Raw genomic sequence first — 20,701 nt, 5'->3', positions numbered from 1 at the left:
ATTTGGAGATCTTGGAGTCCAGAATGCTTTTGACTTCAAACTCGAGTTCTCCATCAACTAGGATAGGTTTTGGAGATTTAGTTAGTCGGGTTTGAGGTTGCACGGGTTTTAATAGAGAGACGTGGAAGACCGGATGTATCTTCATGTGCGGGGGCAAGTCCAACTTGACCGCTACTGGGTTTACTATGGTAGTGATGGAATAGGGACCAAGGTATCTTGGGTTGAATGTGCGTGGCCCTTTTAGAGGTAGATATTTGGTGGATAACCAGACTTGATCCCCTACTTGATATTGAGGGGCTTCCTTCCGATGTTGATCTGCTCCTTTCTTGTATTGTTCTTTAGCCCTTTGAAGGTGAGAAACAGCTTCCTTAAAGGCTTGGGTGATTGTAGAATGCAGGTAGTCTACTGCTGGTGTTTCAAGATCTTGGAGGGGATCCAACTCCGAGGTTCGAGGGTGACTGCCGTACAAAAGAAAAAACGGGGTTTTCCCAGTTCCCGAATGGACAGAGTTATTGTAGGCATATTCGGCTATCCAAAGGATGTCTTTCCAAGTTTTTTCAGTTTGTTGCAGCATGCAGCGTAAATACTGTTCCAGAGTTTGATTGGTCCTCTCGGTTTGTCCGTCGGTCTGAGGGTGGTGACTGGTCGATAGTCTCACATCAATTTGAGCCGACCGACAGCAACTTCGCCAAAAATGAGAAATAAATTGACTACCTCGATCCGAAATTAGAACCGAAGGAAAACCGTGCAGTCGGACGATGTTTTCGAGAAATTCTCGGGCCAGAGTTGCTGCTGTTGGCAAGCCTTTGAGCGGAATGAAATGCGCCATCTTGGAGAATAAGTCCACGATTACTAGAATCGTATTGTATCCGGAGCATGGAGGTAGATCAGTGATGAAGTCCATAGAAAGCGTATGCCAAGGGCGAGGTGGGATGTCAATAGGGCGTAAGAGGCCTGCTGGTCTTTCCTTTTGACTCTTGTTTTGGGCGCATACTCCACAGGACATTATAAAGTCTCTGATATCTTTTTTCCAAGACGGCCACCAGAAGTAGCGCTTGATCTTTTCTGAGGTCTTGGCCATACCGGGATGTCCTTCCATTAAAGAATCGTGATAACAAGAGATTACTTTTTTCTGTAAATCTGTGCTGGGTAGGTATAATCGTTCTTGGAAATACAATAAGTTGTCCTTTACTGCAAAGTCCTTCCCCTGCAGATGCCAATTCTGTATGTCTGCTGGAGTTACAAGTTGCCTGGCTTTATCCTTAACTTCCTCTATGGATTCTGTGGCGATTACACCCAGAATTCTTTGTTCGGGAATGATTGGTACAGGTGTAGGGTTGATCAAGTGTTCTTCCACTCCCATCCGAGAAAGGGCATCAGCTTTACCGTTCTTTGTACCAGGTCGATAGGTAATTATGAAGTCAAACTCGGCAAAGAATAATGCCCAACGGAGTTGTCTAGAGGATTGGGCTTTTGCGGTTTTCAAATATTGCAGGTTTCGGTGATCCGTAATCACAGTAATGGTGTGTCGGGCCCCCAGCAGATAATGCCGCCAAGCCTTAAAGGCAGACTTGATAGCCAGAAGTTCCTTGTCAGTAATCGTGTAATTGATTTCAGGAGGCGAGAATTTGCGGGACCAAAATGCCACGGGATGCAACTGATTGGTTACCGGGTCCTTTTGTGATAGAACTGCCCCCATGGCAAGGCTTGAAGCATCAGTTTCCACGATGTAGGGGAGTTCGGGGTGAGGGTGTTTTAAGATTGGTGCAGAGATAAATTTAGTCTTCAAATCCTGGAAAGCCTGTTCCGCCTCGGTAGACCATTCAAAACGTTTGTTTTTCTTTAACAAGGCAGTGATGGGCTGGACTATTCGAGAGAATTCGGGGATAAACCTGCGGTAAAAGTTAGCGAAGCCTAACATGCTTTGCACACCTTTTACGGAGGATGGTGATGGCCATTTGAGAACTGCATCGACCTTCTTTGAATCCATACGCACTCCGCCAGGTGATAACATCAATCCCAAGAATTCAACTTCAGTCACGTTGAAAACACATTTTTCCATCTTAGCGAAAAGTTTGTGTTGACGCAATCTTTCGAGGACCATTTTCACGTGTTTCCGATGTTCAGATTCCGATGAAGAATAAACGAGGATGTCGTCAATGTAAACAACAACACACACATCTATGAGCTCTCTGAGGACATCGTTCATAAAATATTGAAAGGCGGCCGGGGCATTGCAAAGTCCGAAGGGCATGACCTGATATTCAAATAGCCCATACTTGGTGCGGAAGGCCGTCTTCCATTCATCGCCCTCTTTTACTCGTACCAAGTGGTAAGGTCCTCTAAGATCCAGCTTTGTATATATGCATGCTTTTCTGACTTGGTCCAGGAGTTCAGGGATCAAAGGTAACGGATATCTATTCTTAACGGTGATCTGGTTCAGGGAGCGATAATCTATACAAGTTCTAAGGTCTCCTTCCTTTTTTGGAACGAAGAACAAAGCTGAAGAAGCAGGGGACTTGGAAGGACGAATAAACCCATTTGCCAGGTATTGATCCAGGTATTGTCGAAGGTGAAGGTTCTCAGGCTCGGTGAGGGCATAAATTCTACTACAAGTAGGAGTAGATCCAGGTATCAGGTCTATCTGGCAGTCATAAGACCTATGAGGAGGTAGAGAGTTAGCCTGATCCTTCCGGAAAACATCTTGGTATTCTAGGTATTCGGGAGGTAACTGGGGAGTCTCTGAAGAAATTGCTGCCAGTGCAACACCAGGTGGAGGGTGACAAGTAGAGACACATTCTGGAAACTGGACCGTTCTTGCTCGCCAATCGATCAGAGGATTGTGTTTCTCTAACCAAGGTATTCCTAGAATAATCTGAAACTGAGGGGCCTTGATCACATCGAACACGATCTTCTCATGGTGTCCATCTTGACTTACTAGCGTCACCTCTTGAGTGGTATGCGTTACTGGCCCGGAGGCTATCTCCGTACCATCCACCGTAGTAATGACGTCCTTTACAGCCTTGGGACAAAGAGTTAGATTCATCCTCAAAACCATTTCATGATCCACATAATTGCCGATGGCACCGCTGTCGACGTAAGCTTCAATTGCATGTAATCGATCCGGATTATCAGGGCTAATGAGGACCATAGGTATCACGAAATGCGAGGTCACGGAACTGGTTTTCACGCTCGGCAAGAGGACCTCTATTTTTGTCGGGCGAGGTCGTTTCCCTGCTCAGAGTTTGTAACTTTGGTAACTGCAGCTCCTACTGCCTTCTTGGCAGGTTTCACCGGACAGTCTCGAAGAAAGTGCCCTGAGTTTCCGCAATAGAGGCATAATTGCAACTGTTTTCTCCTTTCCCGCTCCTTTTGTGTTAGAGGACCTTTCAGACCCCCTATTTGCATGGGTTCCCCGGAGTCTACTCCTTTGGAAGGAGTTGGCGGTTTGGAAAATACTCGAGCATCAAACTTGGAACGATCGGCCTTCCTGTTCTGCAGTCTGTGATCTATTTGAACGACTAAGTCTATATAGTCCGAACAATCTTGTGGGGGATTCACTACTTGGGCTAACACATCTTTGAGCTCTCCACGTAGACCTCTATAAAACAGTGTAATCCTTTTGTCCTCAGGCCATTGAGTTTCCACTATCAGTCTGTTGAAAGACGCAATATAAGCCAAAAGGTCTTGATTACCTTGTCGCAACGAAAGAAGCTCATTGTCCAAGGCCTGCCCCTGTGAATGTCTTGCGAACAGTTTTTCCATACTGAGCTGAAAAGCTTGAAAATCATGGAGGACCGGATCATCTTGATTTACTAGAGGGATCGACCAGTCTGCCGCATTGCCACTAAGGTACGAAAGCACGAAAGCTACTTTAGCTTGATCAGTTGGAAAGGCTGCTGGCCGGCATAAGAAATGCAACCGGCACTGATTGATAAATACTGCAAACCTCTTTGGGTCACCAGAAAATCGTTCGGGCGGAGCCAGAGGTACATTCCCAGGTAGGTTGATCTGCACTGGATTCATAGAGGATGTAGAAGGAAGATTTCCCCCTGATGCGGGTAACGGGGTCTGTCCGGCTTGTGACTGTAGCAATTGTCTAGCGAGATCATCTGTTCGCTCCTTGGAAATAATCAGTTCCTTTCTTAGAGCGTTAGTTTCCTGACGGGCTGCATGCACTTCTGCCCTTAGTTCCCCAAGTAACTGGGCTAGCTGGTCGGTATCCGAGGTTTCCATAGCGCCTGGACGGGAGTTTTGTGGTAGGCTTTGCGTTCTGTAACGCTCACCTGATTCCCATAGAGGCGCCGGTCTTGACTGGGCGTATACCGTATCTTCAAAGGTGATGTGTAACACACGGCTGGCTCTTTGGGCTGGACCTCTGTGCACTGTATGTTTGACTCGAAGGGTAAGATGTCTGCAGATAGAAAATATGGGATTAAGGAACTGGGTTATTGAATGTCTCTCTCTTCTTCCCTTTCTCTTCTCCTGTAGAACCCCAAAGGTTAACGCTCTCACCTTAGGTAAGTGAACGCCGTGCTCTCCATCTGCCTCGGGGCAGGGTGCTGTAACCAGTTTCTTCACTGGATAAGGGGAGCAGGCCTCTTGACTTCAGAGGACTGCTGTCCGTCGTTTACTGCACGAACGGTAAGTTTCGAGTAATTCTAATGTCTTTAAAGTCTTTAGTAATGATGTTTCTTGTTTTGCAGGGTTCCGGCGATGGCGGATGACGGGCTGAAGTGAGTTGAAGATGGAGCCCGTGTGATGAATAGAAGCGCCTGGAAGCACGTAAGTAAGCGCTAGTTGCCTGCTTCACGATGCGCTCTAACTGTCTTTTTATTTTGCAGGTATAAGTTCGGAGCGGCTGCAGGGTGCCGGAATACCCACTGGGTTAGATGTGGAAAGGAGTAATGGCACGTGAGTATTAAAGTTCCCCAATGTCTTTAAACGCACCTTATTTTGTCTTTCAGATGTGGGATGCAGCGCCGAAGGCCTCCGGAGCGTGCGAAGAGTTGGTAAGCTTTTGTCTTTCAGATGCCGGAATGCAGTGTGAAGACCTCCGGAGCGCACGAAGAGTAGGTAAGCCTTTGTCTTTCAGATGCCGGAATGCAGCGCGAGGCGTTGGTGACAGCCGATGGACCAGGTAAGTGAAGAGCTGTCACTGAAGACCGTAATGCTAACCTGTTCTTTCTTGTCTTTATAGGTGTTGCTGAAGACTGGATTCAGGATGGTAAGCCTTTTTCCTTAGGCCCAGGATCAGATGCAGAAGACACGATGAGCGTTCTGCTGCAGAGGATGCAGAATAACGCAAAGCAAGATTCATCCATCGGGTGTGGTTTAAATAGCCTCCTGTAGTGCTTAGGTGTCTCCTTCCACAGCCACGCCTAGGTAAGAAAAGAGTTCCTGCTTTCCAGAAGAGTTCCAGTGTTCTGAATCTAGGGAGTGGCTCCTGCCCCACCCAACAGGAAAAGTAGTTCCAAACAGAAGAGGATCAGAGGCTCAACTGGCAGGCAAGTAAGCAGCATGGTCTGCTGCAGGTAAGTCCACCCAAGCATTATGAGCCCGGCGCTTCCAGCGCTGGGACTGGGCATATTTATGAGCCTGGTGCCACTGGCGCCAGGACTGGGTCCAAAAGGTCCCAATTGGGACTGGTTGGCACTCGGAACCTGGGTTATGGATCTGCTTCCAAGGGAGTTGGGAAAACCCTGACCTTTTGGAAGCAGAGATTATGACAGTCTTCTCCTCTCTCGCTGGCCGGATGAATCAGCTGGGCCTGCAGCGCGGTCGCGGGCATCTTCTCCTCTCTCCGCTGGGGGCTCCGCAGGTCCTCTCCGCTCTGGAAGCTCCGCAGCTGCTGGGACTTCCGTCACGGGCACAAAGGCCACACAGTTAATGTCGGGCGCACGGGCCCGTGGGTGGTCCTCTTCTGGCCACGTAGGGCACACGGGCCTCTACCCCCTCGCAGAGCACACAGGCCTCTGCATTCACAGGGCGCACAGGCCCACCGCAATTGCTGGGCACACCGGCCCTTCGGCAGGGCACACAGGCCTCTGCACGATTGCAGGGCACACGGCCCACCAGAACTGCTGGGCACACGGGCCCTCCGGCAGGGCGCACAGGCCTCTGCTCTATTACAGGGCACACAGGCCCACTTGATCTGCTGGGCACACGGGCCCTCCAGCAGGGCACACGGGCCACTGCTCAGTTACAGAGCGCACAGGCTCTTCGAACCTGCTGGGCTCACAGCCCTCCACTGCTGCCGTCACACGAGGGTTCATGTTGGCCTCGTTGCCAGTGTTAGGCTCTCACTCACTCGCATGCATTCACGTGCAATCACGAGACGGAGCCTTGCCTGCTGTGAACTGCCTTTATTCACTCCCATCACATAACTGCCGTTTTCCCCTTTGGCCCCTCCCTTTCCGCCCTCTTCCCGCTTCTCCCTGTGTCTCTGTTCTTAAAGGGGCTGTGTCCCTTTTAATCACGTGTAACAACTGCGTAGACCAGCATATTCAGAGGAACACATAAGTTCATGTTCTGTATTGAGTCCCTGTTGAACACAGCAAAATTGACAAATAAGTCTTGCTTCGCGTTGACAGAGTTTGAGTTCCCAATCCCTGTCTCTAATGTCACAGGAGGCAAATTCAAGTCCAACAATACAAAGATCTTTTTTATTTTCCAATGGGTCAAAGTTGCCAATGTGTGGCTAATGGGTATTTTGACTCTTGTGATCCCAACATACTTAGAATTTCCAGGATTCTGATCCTAACTCTTGGATGATGCTCCCAATAGAGATTAATTCACAGATTCATTTGATAGCATTCCCTACGTGTTTTTGCGCTCCAATTGATATATTGCTGGATGGTGTGTGAGCCTATTTACCCAAATTGTACAGAGTTGCTGTTCTTGGCATAGGAACAAATTGAACAGGGTCCACATTTGAAAAAACCTGTAGGTCTGGAATGAGTGAGCCAATCAATGTTGTCGTTGAATGTCTGTGGCATGAATGATGGACTCAGACGCAATAGTGGAGCGGGAGCTCTATGAAAGGAGAGTGAAGGTTTATCTTTGATCAATGTTTTGATGTCATCATCCAAGAGAAGTAGCGACCAATGTTTCCTGAGAATTTTCTGAATTAGGAAGCTGTCAGAAATGTATCTGGTGATAAACCTGATATCTACTGATGTGGATATCCTGGGTCTGGGCTTGGAAACCAATAGGCTCCCTCTGGTTAATTGTTCAGCATCTTTCTCAACTTGCAGTAATAGTGGCTTGGAGTAACCTCGGTTGACAAACCAATGACTGAATAAGTGACATTCTGAATAAAGTGCTGCATCTTGATTGAAATTTCTGTGAGCTCTACTATATTCTCCTTTGAGAATGTTTTTAATGACAGCTCCTCTGTGGCAGCTGGAGGCATGTAGGGTGGAATTCAACTTGGTGGGTCCATGTGGCGATGTGGATATGGATAGGTCAGGAAACTGAATGTGTGTTTCACTTGCATGGTTTATCAGATCTATGCTGAATTGATTTGAATTGGGAGTCACAGGTTGATTCGCAAGCTACCGCCCATAGCCACACATTACAATACATATAGGGGCAAGGTGTGGGAAGGAAAAGGGAGCCATAGACAACAGTAAAAAGGCATTTACATAGTCATGATCAGGACCCAAGATGCCAACATGGCAATAGTCAGTGCTCCCCCAATCTCCTGCACATAGTCGAATGCATAAAACAAATGCAGGCTATATACTAAATATGGCACCTAGTCCTAGTTGGAGGAAAGGGGTCAATACTTAGCTAACACTGTCCAGAGATCTGGCAAAACTCAGGATGAAATTAGTCTTCCATTTGCAGACCCATAAGGTCTCATTACACTCTAAGACATTGAGTGATCCAAAATAACCAACAGATAGATACATTAACAACACAGCTCCATAGTGAAGATTGTAATGCAAAGATTTAAAAGTCAAAATTAGCAATATTATCTAATAATCCTATCTCTGGTCGAGAAATTCAGGGGGAGGGCAGGACAAATGTCAGTGTACATCTAAGTACCTTTCAAACTGAATTTATAGGAGTTTATAGAGTTGGAAAGTTTCCCATAGGAATACATCGGTATAGAGGAAATAAAGGTACGTCTTTGTTCTACCCCATAGTGTGGAAAAGTAAGCAGCCAACCGAAGGGACACCAGAGATGACACAGTTGGAGAGTTCCAGTTTCGAGACCCAGAAACCCTTGGAAAAAAGTAAGTAAAGAAGGATTGTAGCCAATGTAAGTCAAGGGTGAACTGTTGTAGAAGGGTACATGCAGAAACCCACTTCCACAGATGCAGAAGAGCCATGACAGTAAATACAAAGATTAATTCACCAGCCCAAGACCAAAAGGTAAACACTCATGGTGAACTGGATGACCCAGCCCTTTAAGATGAGTAGCAATTACCCTGGAGATGGACAGGGATGCAGATGTTTATTCATACATCAATAATCAAAACGACTCAGGTAGATGGCAAAAGGAAGACTGTTTTAATATCAATTATCTAAAACGGAGCATAACGAACATCAATGAACTCGCTCGATCGTCTTACTCAAACATTCTAGTAAAAACTGAGATCTTAACACAAAAATGACATTGACCTGCGTCACAACCAACATCATCCTATATGGCAAACTACAAAAACCTATGACTTTGGGTGATTGACTCTGAGTGAACATCTAAGTATACGATCCATACTAGTCTAAAAAAGTGCAAATATGTGATTGGTTACTTAACATCAGGTGGGGCAACTAAGCCCTCTCCTAAAAATTATCACTATGAACGTCACTAAATACATGACATCCCATTGGTTTACACAACTATAGGACCCCTAAATACGCAGTCCTCTACAATTGGTTGGCTTTCTAACCTGCGTCAGTACTTTTCCATCTACTTCTAGCAGCATGCAGGCTGGTGAGCTCGCCTTAAACATTGCTTCCCACCAATTAGCATATCAATCCATCATCACCTCAGTGGTCTACTGTCAATTAGGCTTTGAAGCTTGGCTTTGAGAGTTTTCTTAGCTCTGAGAAATTCAGGGAGTGAAAGCACACTCTGCCCTGGTGCGTTGGTGTGACCATCTTGTTCGTCCAACTTCAGGCTTCCATGTGACTAGCAGTAGAAAAACGTTCAGTAATTGAGTGTAAGTTGTGGGTGAGATATCTGGAAAGGTGCACTTCGACTTCAACGCCCAAGTATCAGAAGTGCTCAAGTTCGATTCGGTATGGGCAGTTCAGAGGGATAGCTTGCTCCATCCCCTGGACTGGAAAGAGTATGGATTTATCCCAATTCACTCGTAGCCCACTGACTATTCCATAGTCCCTCAGCATTTGTGTAACTATTGGGCAAGAGCGGGATGGGTTACCTAGCTATATTAATAGGTTGTCAGCGTATAGGGAGAAAAGCCCACCCACGACGCATCCTGGCAAAGCCACACAGCAAGAGGCTATATGGCAATTGCAAATAGCCGTGGGGATAGAGGACATCCCTGGCACGTCCTTCTACCCAGCGGGAAAGTTCTGGTGACAAGCCGTTAACCCTAACTTCTGCCAGCAGAAATGTATGCAGTAGTCGGACCCAGTCCAAAAAGCTAGTTCTGAATCCCATTTTTTTCATAGTTTCACTGAATCAAACGCCTTCTCGAAGTCCATAGCTAACAATGCGAGGGGTTCTCTAATGGCAGGGGCCTGTTCAATCATTAGATGTTATTGACGGATGTTCATGCAGGTTGATTTGTCTGGCATAAAGCCGCATTGGTCTGGATGGATCAGTGATGAGAGTACTAGCTGTAGTCTATTTGTAAGCACTTTGCCGCGGGGCCTTCTTTTTTGCGGAGATCAAGGAGAACATTTCACCCCAGAGTACTGCCTTGTATGCCTATGTATATGTCTGGGTTTTCTACCTTGCCTTAATTGAGGTCAAAATATTCTGTGGGACCGGTCTGGATATGGTCTATAAAATCTGGAAAACCCAGGTAATAACTATTAAGGTGACATGTGGGAGTTGGTTTTACTCTATTCGTGTGAATCTCAATCTGTAGCGGTGATTGAGGCACGTCTAGCAAGAAGTTTCCCAGTTACTACCCTATGTGAGTCCTGTTTTGAGAGGAAGAAGTAGTCGGGTCTCGACATGGAATCATGAACCCCGGAGTGGAATGAGTACCCCCGCTCTTGTGGGTGAAGATTTTGCCAGACGTCGCTCAGACCGAGTCCAGAGGCTAAAGTCGCTAATTTTGTGGAAGCGTCTGGGTTTCTGCCCCGGAAATGTGTACGGTCCAGGGTCATGTCCATGACGTCATTAAAATCACCACCAAGGATCCATTAACATTCTATGTAAGAAGTTTAAGAGATTTTGTTTTATTCCCATTCATGTCATGGCATGGGGTAGAGGGTATGCATTTTAGTGATATGATGTGTAATCAGTGATAGGCCTATTTATCCAGTGGTAAGAGTGAGTATGTGTGTGATGACTTCATTAAAACTAACATAGAAAAAAGAAAAGGACCCCAGAGTCCCCCCACACCATACTCTGCCCCAACCCAAAGTATCTGTTGCCCAAACATGATCCGACAGACCCATAAGTGACATCCTTATGCCTACTGGATCAATACCAGGTCTGCGCTGGCGACAGCACCACATACCTCCTTCAACTTGCAGTAGTCAGGTGTCCTCCGTTAGTTTGGCCGGCTACGGTCCCTGCATATCGGTCAAGTGTGTCGCAGCAGATCGTGGGGGACGTGACTGGGGATTGTTGCATGATTTCTTTCCTTCGGGTCTCCAATCACCTTCCAGGTGTTGTTTTACCCATATCCATGCCTTGCGAGTCTCCGTAAAATGGACTGTGGTTTCCTGGTAATAGATTCTCAATGCTGCTGGGAACAGCAGCCCATATTATATGCCCAGGGACTGTAGTAGTCGCTTCAGTGGGTCAAAGGATTGTCTAGCGTGTTGCACTTCCCTGGTGTAATCTGGGAAGAATGTGATTCTGGATCCGTTGTAAGTAATTGACCCTTTTATACGAGCCATGCAGAGTTGCCCATCTCGGTCTCTGTAATTCAGCATCTTAGCGATGATTGTGCATGGTGACACTCCAGGGGTAGGTCTTCCCGATGGCATGCAGTGGGCTCTTTTGATAGAAAAAAAGTTTGAGAATTATTTTGGGGCAAACATGTCCATCAGCCATTGTGCAAGAAATAGTTCCATATTAAGTCCCTCCACCTTTTCAAGGAGGCCCAAGATGTGAACATTATTGCGTCTAGATCTACCTTCCCCTTCATCAATCCAATTCTCTATTTTCTTGAGTTATTGCATTGCGAACATCTGCTGTTCCATCACTCTAACCAAGTCTTCAGTGCCTGAGATGCGGCATTCAGCCTGTCCCGTGCAGGAGCATAACTTCTGCAGATCATGCCGCAGGAGCAATACCTCCACGCAGATGCCATCTGTTGGAGAGAAAATCAGTATGCCTGAGGTCTCGGAATGGCTAAGCTCTCAAGGGCCCAACAACCCTTTCCTCAGAATAAACAGCGGACTCAGTCAAGGGCAAGTTAGAACTGTCGTTTATTACAAACACTGACAGGGAACAAACAGGACAATCACAGTTCTCCAGAAGATCCAATTTTATCAGATGGGTCTCCCAGTTGTGATAACAGATTGCATCATCACATGGTCTCTCGACCCAAAAACCTATGTCTATTGGATGCTCAAAGTAGTAGACCCGATAGAGGGTCAGTACACATCTAATTCTACTGGAGCTTCCATGTCAGGTTGTAAAAGCAAATGGAAATATTGAGGCTGAGTACCACAAAAGGAAATACACCAAACTCGGGCTTATAAAGATTTACAGATCTTTATTCTACTGCGCAGTTACAAAGAAACAAAGTCAGATAGCTATCTGGCCCTCAGTACATCACAGTGAGTACCAGCCCTTCAGTGTGAAGAGTGAGAAGTACTGGACATTTGGACATTTGCAATTTTATACATTTCAGTAATAATGTCCAGCCCCTCTGCAGGTTAATAATCTGTGGTCTAGAGTTTGTGCCGAGTTCACTTATGGCGCATACAACAATATGCACACTGATTACTTTGGTTTACATTTCAGACAAGTTACAATGGCAAAGTATATTCCCAGATTTAGCAGTAAGCCTTAGCACATATCCCTTTACAATGTGGTACAGCCAGTGTCCACGCTCGACATTTGCATTACATTGTCTTCGATGTATGTTCGTGGATGAGGCTTGTTGGTGCAGACAATCCTGAGACCACAAGTCATGTACGGGACAGGGTCTCATTACCTAGTCTAAACATTTGGCCCGCGGACAGTCTAAACATTAACTTGGGCACAAAGGTCTGGAAGGCCCGGTTACAAGTTGGAAACACAGTCCACTATTTTAGAACACAGAATTACATATGAACAGAAATCAAAATGGCGGATGATCCCAAAATGGCGGCGAAGTCGATCTAAAATCGAAACTTTGCAATGCGGTTTTCTTCACAGAGCGACTGGGCTTAGGCCAATATATATTAGAAAGGAGGCACAATATGATTTCCCATTTAACCAACCCTCCTTTTGGCCTAAGCCAAGCGCTAAACTACTTTTAGTCACTTTACGAGTAACTCCACGTCTCAATGTCCATACACCCTGAATCACAGTCATCAGAGATATCGATCGCCATGAGGTCTGTAACGGAAATTTCTTTCAGCACAAATTCATTAGTCATTCTTTCCGGTGCGCGTAACCTTTGTCCTAATGTTCCCATAGTCTATGCACAACATCCTCCTAACACTGAACATATGACAAGAAGATATTGTATACAGCAACAGCAGAACAACAGAATACCCAGAATAATCAGCAAGACCGAAAGTAGCTTCCATCCCCAAGATCGTAAGAAGACCCAGAACCAAGCGTTAAGATGCCAATTTCCCTCAGGAACATGCACTTCTGAACTAAGGGCGTGCAGATTTGGATAGCCTTAAAGATGGTTGGGGAGGAATGTGGCACGAAAACGCAACAAGAGGACCCCACTAATTTACATACTCCACCTCGCTCAGCCAGGATGCTGTCTAATGCCATCCGGTTCTAGAGGGCCACTAACCTTATCGCTTTCTGTTCTAAAGTCATGTTATGGAGTATGTCAGTGGTTCGGTTGATGGTCCTCTCCAATACTCTTGCTAGTCTTCTGATATCCTCAGAGTTTAATATTTGTCCCCAAAAAGGTACAAAAGATTTCGCTACATCGCCCAGAACTTGTGATGAAGTATCGCCATTCTCATCCCGCCTTGGACGAGTCTTAGAGATTTCTATGGTGCTTGCTATGAATACCCCTGGTAACAGAATCCCTAAATAACAGGTTCCCTGCCAATCCCTATGTAACCATGGGAAAGCTTCATTACCGCAAACGAAATAGACAGGTTCGCCTAAATACAAAGGTCTGTCCTTACTAGTCAAGTTCGCAACATTACTGCAGCACTTGAAATCGCCCATTGACTGAGTACCATTCCTCTGTATGCAGAGAGAAACTGAATCGGGGCTGTGGTTAACAGTATAAGAAGGTGGCGTGGCATCCCTATTGCCTATAGGAGCCATCTTGAAAGAGATCAAAGATTGAAAAGGACGAGACAGTCTATCAGAAGGCCTCATAGAAGCAACATTAAACTTGCTCCTATTTGCGAAAAGTGAGCATCCCAGGTGCGTTAGAACTCGTTTCTCAAAATCATTCAAATTCGTTCCATCAAAGTCCCCTGTGATGCTATCATTCCATCGCCCAAAGAATAGTGCCCTTAAAGAAGTATAACATGCAGTAGTCAAAGGTAAAGGATGAATATACCAGCCCAACACCTTGTCTCCATGTTGTGGTAAATGCGAGCAGACCCAACAATTAGACTTGTTCAAAATGGCATGTGTGGCATTCATTATGAGTAATAAAGTGTTATTGTGGTAACTCTGTCTGTGCTGAGAATCTCTAGGAGGTAGAGTGTGCAGATGTACAAAAGGTGCAGAAACAGTAGGTACATTTTCAGTGGACAAAACAGTTTCAAGTGGATGTACTTCTTCCAATACCAAAATCCCAAAGCAATTACTATTGTGAAGCCGGTTAACATGATTACAAGACAACAATACGTTTTAAGAGACCATGCATTCGATTGTCCATTGTTTCGATCGGTCACACAGTCACTTATTTGTTCTGTACGAGTGAGAGCGATTGCTGGCATTGTTTCTTCAAACTAAATACTCCAGAGTTTATTTGCTGGCGATCTCCTGATCACGCGTTTTCTTAGTCCTTCCCTATCCCTAGCCAACAGATTTCCTTGTGTGCAAAAGAGCAGGGCCAAAAGACAAGCCCTATGATGATTTTCCCGTTGGCACAGCCGAACCGTGCAGTAAGTCTAGCTCCGTGGACGCAGATCATACCTTAAGACTCCTGGTACGGCGTGATCTGCGAACAACGTGTGGTTGCTTCCTGATAGAAGTGGTGGATTTGCGACAGAACCTAACAATGGTGAAAAAGGATCTGTAGGAGAGTGTGGAGATGAAGCGGCTTTTTCCCCAGGCCCCACGGGCTCAGGGAGAGTCTCCGATGCACTCTCGTTGCTGCTCAATGCTGAGTGATGGTTGGGGGCAGAGCAGGTAGGTTTTTCTGTATCTTCTGTATCATGTGGCAAAGGGAACATGCAGAGTTGCCCATCTCGGTCTCTGTAATTCAGCATCTTAGCGATGAGTGTGCATGGTGACACTCCAGGGGTAGGTCTTCCCGATGGCATGCAGTGGGCTCTTTTGATAGAAAAAAAGTTTGAGAATTATTTTGGGGCAAACATGTCCATCAGCCATTGTGCAAGAAATAGTTCCATATTAAGTCCCTCCACCTTTTCAGGGAGGCCCAAGATGTGCACATTATTGCGTCTAGATCTACCTTCCCCTTCATCAATCCAATTCTCTATTTTCTTGAGGTATTGCATTACGAACATCTGCTGTTCCATCACTCTAACCAAGTCTTCAGTACCTGAGATGCGACATTCAGCCTCTCCCCTGTGGGAGCATAACTTCTGCAGATCATGCCGCAGGAGCAATACCTCCACGTAGATGCCATCTGTTGGAGAGAAAATCGGTATGCCTGGGGTCTCGGAATGGCTAAGCTCTCAAGGGCCCAACAACCCTTTCCTCAGAATAAACAGCGGACTCAGCCAAGGGCAAGTTAGAACTGTCGTTTATTACAAACACTGACAGGGAACAAACAGGACAATCACAGTTCTCCAGAAGATCCAATTTCACCAGATGGGTCTCCCAGTTTTGATAACAGATTGCATCATCACCTGGGCTCTCCCCCAAAAACCTATGTCTATTGGATGCTCAAAGAAGTAGACCCGATAGAGGGTCGGTATACATCTAATTCTACTGGAGCTTCCATGTCAGGTTGTAAAAGCAAACGGAAATATCGAGGCTGAGTACCACAAAAGGAAATACACTAAACACGGGCTTATAAAGATTTACAGATCTTTATTCTACTGCGCAGTTACAAAGAAACAAATTCAGATAGCTATCTGGCCCTCAGTACATCACAGTGAGTACCAGCCCTTCAGTGTGAGGAGTGAGAGGTATTGGACATCTGGACATTCGCACTTTTATACAATTTAGTAGTAATGTCCAGCCCCTTTGCAGGTTAATAATCTGTGGTCTAGAGTTTGTGCTGAGTTCACTTATGGCTCATGCAAAAATATGCACACAGATTACTTCGGTTTACATTTCAGACAAGTTACAATGGCGAAGTGTATTCCCAGATTTAGCAATAAGCCTTAGCACATATCCCTTCACAATGTGTTACAGCCAGTGTCCACGCTCGACATTTGCATTACATTGTCTTCAATGTATGTTCGTGGATGAGGCTTGTTGGTGCAGACAATCCTGAGACCACAAGTCATGTACGGGACAAGGTCTCTTTACCTAGTCTAAACATTTGGCCCGCGGACAGTATAACCATTAACGTGGGCACAAAGGTCGGGAAGGCCCGGTTACAAGTTGGAAACACAGTCCACTATTTTAGAACACAGAATTACATATGAACAGAAATCAAAGTGGCGGATGATCCCAAAATGGCGGCGAAGTCGATCTAAAATCGAAACTTTGCAACGCGGTTTTTTTCGCAGAGCGACAGGGTTTAGGCCAATATATATTAGAAAGGAGCCACAATATGATTTCCCATTTAACAAGGTGGCTGACCTGTCCCGTCACCAAGAAACTTTGTATTACTTTGTTGCAGGGTCACAGGCTTAACATTGTCCCTTGTCCTCTGCCATCCACCCCTGGATTCTGTCCCCTGATTAGTTAGATCTGGTCTCCTCAGGCCTGGAACCCAGTTCGGTTCTCAGCCCTCTGTGCACCTCTTTAAGGTGATGTGAAATTACTATGTGTCCCAAATGTATCTGGTAACAACACCACCTTTGCCTATGAGAGTGCATTCTACCTTGCAACATTTGTTTCACTTCCCGTCTGGGTTGCAGAGAGCTGTTTGTCTTCCCACCATTGTCTTTCTCAGCCGCATCACGTGCTTGTGGACACAAAATCGAACCATCCGGGTTTACAATTATGAGGATTTATTATGTTTTTCTGCAGATGGCCCCTTGTCGTTTGAAGTTTGGAATGTGCTTGTTTATCTCTGACTTTGCCTGTGAGCTTGGCCTTCCCGCTTTGTGCAGCTTGGTTCTGCTGCCTTTGCCTTGTGTCCTGTAGCTTGAGGCCTTCCATGATTTTCATTAGACTTACAATATGATTTCTACACACTTATATTGTGCTATGTTTCCAATAGGTTAGCCACATGTGGTCCTACCAGGCTCCTTATATACTCCTGTTGTTCCATAGGGCTAATTGCCATACGCATCTGCAAGCTTGCCCAGGATCTCTTTGTTGCTTTGTGTTTAGCGTTGCTGCACTTGGTAAATGAGGAAAATAATAAAAGCTTTAACAGTATGTATATGTATCTGTCCTCTGTCTACAGAACGGTGTAACATGTTCTTTGTGTATAGGAGGGAATGTTTGTGTAAGCTGTTTATGATTGCGAGTGTACTTCATGACTAACACAGCTACGTCATGGTGTCACTAATGACGTCAGCAGAGTTGTTTCTCTGCATTTAGTCGATGCAGTCCAGTATGGTGTTGGGATTCATGATGACCATTGAGTCATATTCACTGGATAAGGTTGGAATGGCTGCCTTAGAGAGTACCTCTCTGCATACATGTTAGTCAGTGGTGCATCTGGGAGGTGTCCGAATAGTGAGTTACTTCAGGCATTCTTGACTCTTTGGGCCATCATGTTCATAGGAGTGAAGAGGGGCATTCCTGGGACCCTCTCTTCAGTCCCCCCTCTGGTCAACTTGTCGACCACTCCTCCATACTTTGTCACTCTTGATTTTGTTAACCATATCTTTGTTACTTCTCCAAGGTGTCCATAGAAATGTGCATGATCATCGAAACTCCAGGTCATATAGGTACATATTCTGGGTTGCACCACACCCACTTCCCCCAGTATCTGTTATTGTATGGTTTGTCGAATGTTATGAACTAAGTCGAGAACAGAGGGCATTCCTTTATCCTGGTCCTCAAGTAATTTCGTTCTTCCACTATCTTGTCTCTTTCTTCTCCCATGTTCACATCCACCATCACCTTTATCCCTATTGTCTTCTGAGTAGTTTTGCAGCATTGTGTAATACAGATCTTCACCACACACAGTCCCACTAGTACTAATATTAGTGCTCCTAGTAATACCTTCAGTCGTCTGCCAGCCATGACTGTCCTGAATTGACGCTACTGCCCCCTCTGGACGTCCTGGTCGGTACGAAAACGAGCCAGAATAGCATCTCATGCCCCCCAATATGGCGGACATCGGATCCACGGTCTAGTTCCTGGGAAGCACTACCCTGCTACATAAGCGCCCTACCCCTGCAGTATGGCGTGTGTCAACGCTCGCAGTTCTGAAGTTCTGGTTGCTGTTCCTAGCGTTCTCCTACCTGGAATCCCTGCCTAGCGATTCCATCTGTGTTTCCTTCCTGGACTGTTCGATCGCGCCGCACAGCTGTCTTCTGCGGTCCTTACTTCCTGGACTTCTTGCTTCACGGTCCTTCCGGATCGCATCACATCTCCACTCCTGGGCTTTCTATTACCGCGGTGCCTTCAGACCGCTGCTATTCCTCCTTGGGCTCTGATCACGTGTCTACGTACTGACTGTGACCAACTCCTCACCATCCTGGGAAAAGACCGTCCACACTGTGAACTTCTGAAACTCCACCGATGAAGTTGCGTCGGAAGAAGGTCGCCCTTACCTTCACGAGTCCTGCACTTCCAGGAGACGCAGGCAGACAGAGTCGACAAGAAAGAAACTACCCAAGTCTTCACAGATGAGCCCACCAGCAGGTTGTGATAGTCGTAACAGTGAAAGTTATGACAATGACAGCATCCAGGACCATAGGTACACTAACCAGCTCTGGTCTTTCCCGGTCCCTTTGGCTTCTTCCTCCATCTTGGCATGCATCTTCGATAATTCTGTCACGGCTTCTGTCAGTGTGCCATTCTCTCTGTCTTTGGCAGGCACGAATGTGCAACAGGAACTCCCGATCTTGGCACAAACTCCTCCTTCCATTACTGTGAGAAGGTCTAGAACATATCTGTTCTGGAGTGCCATTAACCTTACTGCTCTGATCTCTTCTTTTATCGCATTGAAGACGTTCATTCCAGAGTTTATTGTCTGCATCAGCTCCCATCTGATTATCGGCAACCATTTTGTGTTTGCATACATCTGGACAGCTGGAACCATGATGCAAAAAAATGTCTGTTCTGCTGAATGATCAATGTTCAGGTGATACATCGTCTAGTGATGCTTCTGACTCTGGTGAGAAGTAGTTGTCTCTCTTCTCTCTGCTCATTTCCACAGACAGTTTCTTTCTTCCCTTTTTCTTGTACACCCACAGATCTTTTCTTTCTCGTGTAAGTATCCATCTTAGGGAAGTTTTCTATCTTCACATCTTCCTGCGGCATTACTATTGACGTGCACCAATGAGCAAACTCCTCCCCAGTTGGGTGGCAGCTTCTCGTATGCTTTGGATCCACATGCCCAATAGTGGTCCATTAATACTGCTCTGCCGACCTTCATTGCTGGATGCTTTTCTGTGTATATATACACCCTGTATTATCTCCAACTTCTACTGCACCTTCATTCTTGTAACACAACGCTGGTTTCTTCAGTGGTATTATGAGCATTGGTGTAGCTTTGTTGTCTACCCAGGTGAGCAGCTTAGTGATTGCATCCCATTCCTTTAGACACTTGTCATTTTCTCCTTGCACTGTGTTCACTGGTGATTGTACTAGGGCATGTGGTGTGCTTCCTACTACTCCTTCTTTCCATCCTTCTGCTGTGTATACTTGGACATACATGAGCATCTGTGGTCTTTCACAGCATCCTGTTTCTCCTCCTATTTCCTTGACCTCCATCTTTGGGCATGGTCATTTCTTCAGTGTTATTGTTTTTGTCTCTCCTCTCTGAGGGTCATCAGTTCTGCATTGAATAGGTGGGTCTAACTGCCAGTAATTGTTCATCATATCAAGAGTCTTTATGTAACTGTCTTCATAAGGGAATGTTGTCTGGGACATCCATCTCAATGTTGCTGTTTTCCCTTGGAATCTTCCGCAGGTTGTAACCATGGATAGGTGCTTGAGGCATTGTGCTCTTGCTGTTGGTATTTCAGTTGCTATAAATGTTCTGGAGGCACTCATGGCATACATGATTAGTGAGCAGACATAGCAACTCTCCCCAGTGGTTTATTTACCTACTTTGATCATGTGTTTGTACCACATGTTGTTAGACACTCTAGCAGTGTCAGTGAGATATAGGTCCAACCCCCATGTCTGGGTCAGCACTGCGCTTACCTCTCCTTACCATGCTTATAGTGCTCCCCTGTCCACCTGACATGGCCGTTCCATCTGCAGGAGTTGGAGTAATGTTAGTAGAGGATACAGCGGTCTTACTAGACACAAGAGATGTTCGCCAAACGAGAAATGCAAAACCCCACTTGGAAATAAAAGGCAAGACAAGATGAGCATGTTTTTAATAACCCCTTGTATTTACCTATGCTGCTTGGATCCTTGTGCAGCTTAAAGATATCAGTTGCCCGCCTGAAATGTGCAAAAGTGTGCGTGATGGGATAAGTGTTGTATTAGTTCAAGCCCTGTGGATCATATAATCTGTCATGGCAAAGATGAACAGCTGCTCCCACACACTTCTAATTCTAGGGTCTCTGAGCACTGCATGGACAGATGGGGTTCCTCATTCGAGTTGTGGGTAAGCTTGGGACAAATATGCTATGAAAATATGGTAATACACACTATGAGGACGTGCTCGGAATCTCTTGGACCTTCTAATAAAGGGGACACATTGGCTTTGAAAGGTATCAGGATGCAAATCAGTGGGCAGCATGGACAAATATGCAATAAACAGTCACACTTTCACAATAAATGTGTGTAGAGAGAAAAAAAACAGACAGTGTTCCCTCACATAGATGTGTAGGAAGTCCTTGACCTAACTCTGCTTTGTGTGAGCGAGTAATGATTGGGTGTCCTCTGCTCGGCAGTGCTGGTTCTAAATTGTCTCTTTGCTGTTCTTGTTGAGGATCGTTGGCCCTGTCAATTTTG

General features: G+C 45.9%; 1 long non-coding RNA gene across 1 annotated transcript in view; it reads right to left on the bottom strand.

Annotated features, from left to right (window-relative positions):
• LOC138581199 (uncharacterized) overlaps positions 1-20,701 on the bottom strand; it is a 475,801-nt gene that overhangs the window by 107,615 nt on the left and 347,485 nt on the right. The window lies entirely within an intron of this gene.

This window comes from Ambystoma mexicanum, chromosome 3p, assembly GCF_040938575.1.
Source record: "Ambystoma mexicanum isolate Mex_15411 chromosome 3p, UKY_AmexF1_1, whole genome shotgun sequence".
NCBI classification, from domain to species: Eukaryota; Metazoa; Chordata; class Amphibia; order Caudata; family Ambystomatidae; genus Ambystoma; species Ambystoma mexicanum.
The sequence above is the reverse complement of the archived record's forward strand: the minus strand, read 5'-3'. Positions and strand labels throughout refer to the sequence as shown.